The following is a 9,385-nucleotide window of genomic DNA, read 5'->3' as shown; positions in this document are numbered from 1 at the left end:
TTTGAATTGCTTATTGCCCTGAAAGGTTCATGCTCAAAGATATCTAAATAGGAATTCTTGACAAACGTTCCTTTGAAAAACTACTTTTCCTATTTCGCAGAGCTGATAGTGTGTTATATGAAAAACTTATTAAGCAGAAACCTGTAGTTGGAAGTGAAGAAAATGAATTTGACTTAATTCGTTCTTTTATAAAAAATCCAATATATCTACAAGTCATCGTAATTCAAATCAAAGAACTACTTCGTTATTTTTTTTTTGATAAATTAATAAATACTTGTTCGTTAAACTAATTTACTAAAGTAAACTGTTATAAATTTAACTAAAGTTCATAAACTAATGTCGATTTTGACAATAGCTACTAATTGTCACTAGCAAGTTGCCATGGCGACACCAGCCATCTTGATTGCCATTTTATCGAAAAATCGATTATTATTCAAAATCTGAGCCAGATAGTTATAGGAAACCATAATATAGTTTGAAAGAGCATTTAAATATGCTTTGACTTATTTTAAAAAATACATAGTGTTGTATTTGAAATAACGAAGTTTTTATGTAAAATAAATATTTAAAATAGACCAGCAATTTTTGATACCCCTGTATACATTTAAGGAAACAATATATTTTTTTAGTAAAACTTATTTCTATGGCTTCAAAGTCAGCACAAGAATTATCTCTGAAAAGTAATGTACGGGGTGTTGACAAACTTTTTTATTATAGCATGCATATTTAAATATCTTTAAATATCACAAAAACCAAAGCATTTAAACATATTAAACCCTTATAATGAATGCTTTATTTTATGCTTAAGTATCCAAAAATGAAATAAAATAGCGGGTGTTCCATAAGACAAAATATAACTTTGGTATGGATCTTAGTTTTGACACACTCTGTACATTTGAAAATAATTTTAAATTATGCACATTGCCCCTCTACATATACCCATAATAACATTTGTTTCTACATCTTTCCGTTTTCATATAATCAACCGAGACGAATGAGGTGAGCCACCCTGTATATGCGTTATTATTTGGACATCGTTTGTTAGATTCAATTACAATTTAACATGTGTTTAAGCCCTTTTATTCTCAACAGATTAAGTTGACTACTTAAAAATTCCTGTAAAATAGACATCGTCGTCCCTTCAATTAACCAAATCTCCATGAAATCGCATCATTGGCGCAAACGCCTTCCGACCTTCGAAATGGAGCCCTGCGAGACGAACGGCTCAAATACGCGAAGCGGCGTCTCCAAGCAGTCGAAACCGTACCGTCGCGACGCTCGTTGCACGTCATCCAGACGCCCTCTGGTGTAAGGCGACAGACGCGACATAAACTTCGAAATTGTTAGCGATATCCGGACAACCGCGTATATATAGCGTCGGTATTTACCGACTCGGAAATAGGAATGAGTGGCTATACTAATTACTCAAAAATAATTGTTTAGAAGAGAACATGGAAAAAATTGAAAAACACTTTGAGTAAGATATTTTTGTTTGGCGCAATAATAAATTACTGGAATAATTGTGTATTTTTATATTGAAACAGAAAACTAAAAACTGTTTTTTGCAAAATTTTACTGAAATGAAGACAACTTTTACACTAGCTCTTTAAAAATTACCCTAACCAACAAAAGGTCTTAATGTTTCTGGGGATATCTCCCCCTCGTCATCATGTAAGCATGTAACGAACACTTTAGTTTTTTTCACAAACACAAGGAGAATGACAGTTTGTATTGAAATGAAATTTTTTTGAGCATATATGTAGTTTAATTCAGAGCACTTTTCTAAAATATAGAGAGTTCTACAGGGTGTCCCCAAAAAAAGATACATATCAAAGCTGTGCTTTTGTAATGGAACACCCTATATATTAATTGATTTTCGAATTCTAGAAGAAAAATAAAGGTGAGCTTAATAAGAGAAGTATATGACTAAAATGTAAGGTTTTTGACACATTTACACAATGTTTTTAACATTTTCTAGAAATAAAGAACATTTTTTAAATGAAAATAAAAGCTACCTAAATTGGGATTTATCCAGTATAGCGTAATATATAGTTAAATTAACTATTGTACTTTAAATCAAATTAAAACTTGATCCAAAAAGTTATACAGGGTGAGACAAAATTAATATTGAACATTGATCACCTCAACTCTTTTATTTTAAATGGAACACCCAGTATATTATTCCGATATTCAATGGAGAATTCATGTCTCTTCACAATACTATTAAGGTTGCCTACACCTCAAACAAAGATTTTCCTAGATGTTTTCAATAACATGATTTGATCGAAGTAGATCTTTATTATTTGATAAAATTTAGGTGGCTGTGATATGTCTGACGTTACTTCAACATAGCTGTCTAATTAGTCCATCTTTAACAAATACTTATCATTTTGTGTCATACAAAAATTTTTCTCAGAAATTTGCCGAAAATGCAAACTTAACCTACATTAGAGAGAATTGATATGATTGATTGATTTTATCTAGGCTGGGATTTTTATGGGGATATGTTAAAGACAGTGTTTACAAAACTCGACCAACTATTGTCGACAACATGAAAGAAATTATTGTAGCTGCTTTTCGAGGTAGAACTCCATATATGCTTTTTAAAATGGAAAAAATTATTTTGAAAAGACAATCATTTTATGCAGCTAACAGGAAAGGAAGCATTTTGAGCATTTGATTTCGTCTAGCTAATTTTTGTCACATAATTATAGGTTTATATCTAGTTTTAATTCTGTAATAATTAAAATATGTTTTAAAAGTGTATCTTTTTATTACCGTTGAGCATTTTACTCTACAATCTTTATTTTTTGTTAAATTAACAAAAGGTGTATCACAGCCACCCTAGATTTTTTCAAATAATAAAGATCTACTGATAAAATCATAAAAATTAAAATATCTAGGAAAATATTTGTCTGAGGGGTAGGCAACCTTAACAATATTTTGAAGATATATAAATTCCTCATTGAACACCGGAATAGCTACTTTTATAAAATGCTTTCAGTTAACCTACATATTATGCTGCCAAAATTTAATTTCGATATAAACTACCGTTCTCATTGGAGCTTCCGCGGCGTATGAGAGGCGCCACCCTGTATTAACAACAATTTAGCACATCTCTAACATTAATAATTAATACCAAATATCGACTATATTTTATATTTTAAGATCGGGAATACAAATTTCCGACTATTCGATCAGTAATACAGTGGTGGATAGAGTTTATGTTTTTACGGATCTGGTCACATTCGACAGTTACAACTCTCTTTTGGGGACTTTCTGAAATCGTTCAGTTTATCTAAATTCATTTTTTTTGTCAAAGTCAAATAGACCAGTCGACAAGTGGTTTTAGGTGGAAATAATTAGGGGCAAGCTGCAATAACACTTATTCTCTTTGTTTTGCTTTGTTGAATACTATACTAAATTTGCACGGCCTATCGATCCCGGATTTGGCCGCCATATTGGAAAATCCTGTCAAATAATGACATTTTTATGTTTTTTTTTTAAATAACTCGGTCTGGGTGCACTGTACAGAAAATTTGAAAGAGACAAAAAAGAAAGATATTTAAATTCTCTACAAAAAAGGTTCACCGATTTCGTGCATGAACAGGCTAACAAGATACAGGCGCTTAAATACAAAGCATATATTTTCTAGTGATTCATTTAATATGAGAAACTGATTCTATGTAAATTTGAATAATTTGCCAGTACAAATTTATGGTTTTCTTGTGCTCGTTTTCACACTACCTGGCGGTAGAGCACTCGGCGCACTTTTTTTTAAGTGGTTTCCCCTATAGGCCTAATCCTAATCTTTGTGTCTTACTTCGGAATAGTATAATGAAACACTAAAACTTAAAGTCGCCCGAACTGGTTTGCGTAATTGACCGCAATACCAACCACCCACCCCCACCAAAAACTAATGGCCCAGATTCTCGGGTGCCACAGTATTTTTGTGCCAAATTTGGTTAAAATCGGTTTAGCGGTTTTTGAGTTATCGTGTTACAGACGGACAGACAGACAGACACCATGAAAATATTTTGTATTTAGGTCATTTATGACCCAAATAACTCATTCTGAGTAGAATTAAAAAAACTTTTTTTTTGCCGATCTTAATAGCCTACCATACTTGTTGGTATGGTCGGCTAATAAGCCTTAGATGTTAATTGCTATAACTTTAGAACTATACTCTGTTTTTTTTCTCAGGTAAGATTTCGACAGACGATGACAGAAGAAAAGCAGATGACGTCCCATACCAATCTATTTATTTTACTAAAAAAAGTTTCTAATAATTTTTAAGTTAACTATGGATGGGTTTAAATATAAATTCGTCATGCGTCGTCACTTGTTGTTTTTAACCAGTTTTATTGGTTTATTTCAAAAATGACAGATCGTCTTTCAATTTTATTGGTTTGACGGAACGATGATATGATATGATAAACGACTTTTTGACGTTTGTCAAAGTCTTGCCAAATTATAGGTTATAATTTTGTGACAACTTTTGTCAAATACCCTGCGTTTTGGAAGATGATGCATTTTGATTTGTGTTATTACTTATTATATATATTGTTATTACGTGTGTTTTGTGTCTTTTGAAGTCAAGTGGAGGAAAAATCGAGTGAAAATTAACTGTAGAACCCACAGCACAGTTTATGGTTAATACTCGCTGCCTAGGCAGAAAGTCTTATACAGATACACCAATAAAGTTACTATCAATAAAGTTCGTATATCATCTCGTCGTAGATAAGTGCATCTTGAATATGGTAGAAGGACCATACTAAACACATACTAAAAACTGGAGTAGCTGTAAAATATCGACATTACACGATAGGTAAATAATGGATTTTAGTACTGCAGAAAAATAATGTCAAAAGGTACTGGTTTAAAAAAATTAAGATTAAACTTAATTAATCAACCTGTGAGGTGTAAAGTGTTATTATTAATAAAATAGTTTGTTTTATTTATTCCTGCGGAATATTACATATTTGTATTTGTACATAAGTTATATTGATAAATATAATCATAAATGCGGGAAGTTTCATAAAGCTTGAAAGTAAGAAATAGTTCTTTTTTATATTTTTTGGTATGTGGTGTCTTGTTTTTGTTTGTTTTGTATTAACAAATACCGTTTTTTATTAAATAAAATAACTCGATTACATTTTTTCAGTTGTATACAGTATTTTTCAAAATATTTTGAAGTTACTTGTCAGTCAAATTTTAAATACATATATTAATTTCCTGCTATGCGTTCCAGTTGTACCAACTTATTTCTTTGTAACATAAAATAAACTACTTTGAAATTAAAATGTCAGACACATCTATCACTGTCAAGGATCTTCTCGTTGGACAGACTATAATAAGTTTACGAGAATAATTAATAGAACCTTTTTTGTAGAGAATTTAATTTGCTTTATTTTTGGTTACCTGCATTTTTTTTTCTACAATGCACCCAGACCGAGATATTTTAAAAAATCCATAAAAATGTAGTTTTTATATCGACTTTTTCAAAATGGCGGCCAAATCCGAGATCGACAGACCGTGCAAATTGAATATATCATTCAGCACATCAAAACAAAGAAAATAAAAAATAATTCAGCTTGCCCCTAATTATTTCCACCTAGGCCTATTTAAAACGACGTACCGACTGGCCTAAAGCTGTAATGTAAAAAAAATGTAATAAAAAATCCAGTTGAAAACTAAAGTCCAGTGCAAAAGTAAAGTATTTTGATGTATTGTGGTGAATTAATGTTAATTAACTTTCTTCCTCGAACCTAATGTTTATTTAATAAAATGTAAAGTAATGCTTTTTTATTTTTAGACGGTTCTATAGTCAGAAATATTTAATATTAGATTTATTTGAGTCAAAATTGCTAATGTATCTACTAGTATTTTACGTTTTATAGCGAAACGCCACTTTTAATCAAAATTAAATTTTTACGACCATGACCCTGGAAGTATCCCTGTAAATTTATAGTTTCCTGGGCGCATAAATAGTTTATCCAACCCGGTTCTTGCTAACTTTTACAAGCCCGCCGAAATTTACGTCGCTAATAAATTCTGCTAAAAACGTTTAAAACTTTTAAAGATATTTATTGCTTTTCTCAACCCAAACTTTTAAAAGCATGCTTTGTATATCATGGCACCAGCGGTGTATTATTAACTTAAAATATTAAACAAGCTTAAGGGATATGGGAAATTTTTATTTATTTTTTTATGGTTTCCGCAAATATTATAATATATTGATTTTCACCATTTTCAGCTTATTCAACCATATACTCTCTTTGTAGTTGGGCCCATGTTGTCTATTGTTGGCCATGCGGGCCCATGTTATCCCTGCTAATTTCCTAATATCATAGTCCATAGTCCCATCCCAGGTTTTTCTCTAGGTCTCTTAACTCCTCGTGGATACCATGCTGTAATTTTTGTGGTCCATCTGTTGTCCGTCCTTCTTGCCAGGTGTCCTATCTATTGTCACTTGAGGGATTTGATTCTGTGTATGGCATCTATTACATAAGTTTTTTGTCGCCTCCACTCTATCTTTTACTGTCTTACCACCTGCAGTTTCCTTATAATGTCCGTTTTAAGTATACAGGTTTCGCATTCTTAGGTCATGACTGGTAGTACACATTGGTTGAATATTTTCTTCTTTAGATAAAGTGGTATTCTAGATTTGATTATGATTGAGTTTCTTCCATAAAAAGTGGCGTATTTATGGGGAGGTCTAGGGGTCTGGACCCCACCAGAGGACTTTACGCAAAGATCGCCAAGAATTTACTTAGGTATTTGAAAATATTCATTTTTCATTCAACTATTGCTTTATACAGGGTGTTTCAAAAAACATGTGCCATCTCTCGTGAGGATATTCCTCACGTAGCACAGTGCTTCGAACATATGGCTCTAGAGGACAAAAATGCAAAACTTCTCTTTTATTGTAGGCAATTTATTCAAACTAGGTTTATTTGACACAAATGATGAGTACTCTCATTGTACTAAATGATGATGTTCTTAGTCCCACGTTTATGAAAAAAAATCTTATAAATAAAAGTTTTAATAAAAATGTTGGAGCTGTGTTCCATCTAAGGAAATAATAATTCATAGTATGAAAACGGTGTAATTATTAAATGAATCCCTTTGATAAAAAAGAATTAAAATAACATTAGAACATGATTCCTACAATATAAGCCTAATATAAGATAAAAATGTTTTTCTTTAATGAAAAATAAACATTAATGTTATATTTAATTTAAAAAAAAACGTAAAATACTATCAATTTACTTTAGGACAAAAAAATGCATAGATCGTACTACTCTGATTCAGAAGAATCACTGCTGACAGAATCTTCCAAATTTATAGTATCCAAATCACAGGTAGATGAAGTATCCTCACATATAAGATATTTCTGTACATCATTTTCTAATATGTTACTTTTTCACGTTGTTACTGTTATTTTTGTTGGTATGAGGGATTCGGATCTTAATAGTTACCTCTTTAATAGACCATATCCATATATTATTTTTTCCTTTTCTTGGGTATGAGGTTTTATAATAAATTGAAAGATGGAAACTTTTTTTATGCGACGTTTCGCTCCAACATAGTGGGCTTTTTCAGGTACAAGTGGTGTCTCATTTGACTGGAAGGTTCATCAATATCTAATAAAAAACACATTTTTTTAAATACAAATAATTTTGAGTTCTTGTCCTTATGATCAAGCCAAGTATTAATCAGATCGGCATTGCTTATCAATTTTACCCAATCTGAAAAGTATTATAAAATAAAGTTCGTCGCAAGCAGACGCAGGTGAACTATACAAAACTTAAAAGTGTATGAATATGACAACAAAAATATTCAATAAATACGATATGTTTTGATGTGTTTTTTTTAAATGCCTTTTTGAAGTTTGAAAACGTAAAATTTTTATACCCATTTAAGAATCGTCTTAAAAAATAAATAAAAACTAAACAATCACGAACTTGTTTAGAAATAAATTTAAAGTACATACCTTGTTTAACAATATCCATAGTGGCTTTCAATTAAGTACGTACCGTTTAACTCCATAATATACAGAGCTACTGTGAATTTTATTCTTTTCACTGATAAGATAATGATGGCAAAATTTATTTTTAGTGAAAATGTTTGCTAACAAAAAACGCTGTTTATGAAAATTAATATACAGGATGGTTGAACATTGCCATAAGAATAAAATTACATATTCAGATATTAGTAAATTTTAACTTTTTTTTCAATTTTTGTCCATGGGACGAAGCACTGTGCGTAGGCCCGATTATCAACATAAGCCCGATTTTGCTTTATTTTGTAGCTAGAGGGTATTAAAGACTTAATAATCTTTCTATTTATTATAATTTTCTTTCAAGTACTTTTAGTGATTCGAATGAAAGTAAAAGTTACTATATATATATATATATATATATATATATATATATATATATATATATATATATATATATATATATATATATATATATATATATATATATATATATATATATATATATATATATATATATATATATATATATATATATATATATATATATATATATATATATATATATATATATATATATATATATATATATATTACTAAAAGTTACTATTATTAAAAAGTTACTATATATAAGTGCTTCATATTTTAATGGCTAAAAAAGTCGATAAATTCATCAGGGACGTGAATATTTTTAAAAAAAAAACATATGCGCCACTGACTTTTTTTCTTTTGATAGGAATTATTAAATTAGGAATTTCACTTCTGAGTTTAAAATGTTCCTCTGGAATATAATCAGGGTTATATTTCACCATTTATATTTATTCGTTTCGTAAATTACTTAATTTTAGGAACCTTTAAAATATAATTTATATTCTTGTATATAATGTAAAGGTTTATTTTCAATTTTTTTCTTCAACAAAATGGCAAAGCGTATAGTAATTTATTATAATTACAATGCACAACATAAATATATAGATGATATATTATATGAGTTGTAAATTTCGACTTAAAATTCATTATTGAAGTTTGATTCTATACTCTATCTGCAAGCGAAGTCTTCGGTCGGTGTCAGTGTTGTCAAAATTGAAGGATTTCCTTCGATATGAAGGATTTTACAGGCAAACTTCGTCGATTGAAAGGCTCGATTTTTAACTCGAATTTTCACTCGAACTCAAAGGATTTTTATCCAAAAATAAGACAATATGAGGTTTCTGGTAGATTTGGTTAATTGGAGGGTAAGGGGAAAAACCGACGATGTCCATTTTACAGGAATTTTTAAGTAGTCAACTTCTGTTGAGAATAAAAGGGCCAAAACACATGTTAAATTGTAATTGAATCTAACAAACGATGTCGAAATAACGTATATACAGGGTGTTTCAAAAA

General features: G+C 30.1%; 1 protein-coding gene across 1 annotated transcript in view; it reads left to right on the top strand.

Annotated features, from left to right (window-relative positions):
• Window positions 1–1,262: 1,262 nt before the first annotated feature.
• The window catches only part of LOC115875947 (nucleoredoxin-like), a 64,858-nt gene continuing 56,735 nt past the window's right edge, over window positions 1,263–9,385 (top strand). The window contains exon 1 of the mRNA XM_030891553.1: window positions 1,263–1,477. The gene's annotated coding sequence lies outside the window, so the exon portion shown is untranslated. The remainder of the gene's footprint in view (window positions 1,478–9,385) is intronic.

The sequence above is a fragment of the Sitophilus oryzae genome, unplaced genomic scaffold (genome assembly GCF_002938485.1).
Source record: "Sitophilus oryzae breed Bouriz unplaced genomic scaffold, Soryzae_2.0 scaffold_1396_pilon_pilon, whole genome shotgun sequence".
NCBI classification, from domain to species: Eukaryota; Metazoa; Arthropoda; class Insecta; order Coleoptera; family Curculionidae; genus Sitophilus; species Sitophilus oryzae.
Note: the sequence above shows the minus strand (reverse complement) of the source record. Positions and strands in the feature narration are given on the sequence as shown.